Here is a 2,292-nt window from a genome sequence, read left to right on the forward strand (position 1 = left end):
ATTATTTATTGTTCAATGTTTCCTGAATCTGAAGAATTTATTTTTCAAATTTTTATATACTTAGATCGTTAAAAATACCTTCGCGGCACTCAGGGAAAAACTGGTTCTGAAATCAAACCATCATCCTCTTGCCTGTTTTGTAACGACGTGAATATATTTTTTTCCACAAATAGTTTAAAAGGAAATTCCATTTGCGTGAAGAACCATCCTGTTGCCACGATCCCCTTTTTCTCAGTGGCGATGTATATAAATCCAAAAAAATAAAATTAGGGTTACATACAACATTTTTGTAGGTTTATAATCGTTTTCATAATAAAGAATATTTTCTTTTTTTTAATACTATCATCAATTAGTAAATTGAAATACTTATAAGTGTGATTAATTATTTCTTTTCCAGATTTGTCATTTCGTGTGGGTACTGTTTTATTTTCAATTTGTATCGCTTTATATTCTTAACATTTTCCAGTAAAAAATATATCCGCTGCGCGGGCACATCGTCATTGCGCGCGGCGCATCGCGCCAAATTTGAGCGCGCCTGGGGCGCGCGGGTAAAATCACGCGCTTTGCGCTCGGCTTCGTACGTTTAATGCGTACACTTTAACTACATTTTTTCAAATATCGTAAATACAATAACTTAAATCGAAAACTGTGATTTAAACTTCTGAAGCATTACAGCCATAAATTGTAACTGCAATATTTTTCGATTTGTTTTTAAAGTAGATTCTCAAAGCACCTACGGCTTTGATGATTACATTCTCATTATGAAACTCGCGCTCGATACTTTGTGTCCAATTGAAAAAATTAATCGCAATAATTGGTAAATTCTGCTAAAATCTACTAAAAACAACGCTTTAAACTTATGGATCTCTTAAAAACCAAACTTTCATATTTTAGAAAATGATCCAACTTTTGGAACTTTTTTCTGATAAGAAATTTCATGATAATAGTTTCGAAAAACATATATTTTATATCTAGTAGAAATTTGGATTGATATTTCTCAATCTATTAAAAAAAATTTTTTTCCTTTTTTTAAAATTTCCAAAATGTTGAAAAATATATAACTTTTTGAATTTTTATCGAATTCAAAAATGTCCATAAAATAATTTTCAAGTATTTTTGACGTGTACCAGAAGATTTGACAAAAATTTCTGAAACTCATAAGAAATTTTTATTCGAATTTTGAAAGAGCTCTAACTTTTTGAATTTATGTTTAATCGAAAAATTTAACTAGCATAGTTTTTGAGCATATTTTATATCTAGTAACTAATTTAAATGAAATTTCCTAACCTTTTAGAAAAATATTTTTTTCTATTTTTCTAAACATTTTTAAAGTTTTGAAAAGTATATAACTTTTCTAATCTTCATCGAAATTGAAAATTTTATTAAGAGAAGTTGCGAGTATTCTGCCCATCTATAAGAAACGTGGACAAAAATTTCCAAAATTTATAAAGAGAATTCTGAAAATTTTGAAAATGCTCTAAATTTTTTTATTTTGGTTGAAAATACCTGCTTAATGAGCTTAAAATTCATTTTGGGAACCTTAAGAAGTTTATCAAAGACGGACTCGGCTGAACTTTTTACTAAAACAGTTGAATTTTTATTTAGAAAAAAAGGATTTTCATCAAAAAACGACGACTTTCTAATAAAATTGTTGAATAATAGTTTAAAATTAAGGAATAATTCAATTTTATTTTGAATACTTTTACAAGATTACGTTGGACAATTCGAAATTTCGCTTGGAAAATTAATTTCAAGATAAAAACTTAATTTTTGCACTGCACACTTTTTGATTTCGGACTACACACTTTTATATCCGGATTACACAAAGTGTGTACACCGTATTAAAAACGTAATTACCATTACCAGTATTTTTAATGTCGATACATAGTTTTGAAAAAAACAGTGTGAGACAGTGGGGCCACACGGAGAGGGAGGAGGGGGGGGGGAGACTTCTGTTCGGTCCTACAGTAGTTTTTTTTTGCAATTCTGAAACGTGCCAACAAAAATTTCGCTCACAAATTTTTTGTAAATTCCAAAATTTAACACGTTCCTCAAAAAACGATTGACTGAACTTCAAATAGTTTATCTGTATTTGTAGCGGTGACTTTTTTTAAACCGAGTCTAAAGATTTTAGGCACAGGTGTAGACGTGAAGTTGACTAATATATGGGGCATTATTCCTCAACTGCCACAACTCAAAAAGTAATGTTTTTCGATTGTCTCTAAATTCTGGGAATATGTTCGCCTACCCAACAGTAGTTAATCCACAAACTTATAGACCAGGATTACCAAC

Source organism: Belonocnema kinseyi, chromosome 10 (assembly GCF_010883055.1).
Source record: "Belonocnema kinseyi isolate 2016_QV_RU_SX_M_011 chromosome 10, B_treatae_v1, whole genome shotgun sequence".
NCBI lineage: Eukaryota > Metazoa > Arthropoda > Insecta > Hymenoptera > Cynipidae > Belonocnema > Belonocnema kinseyi.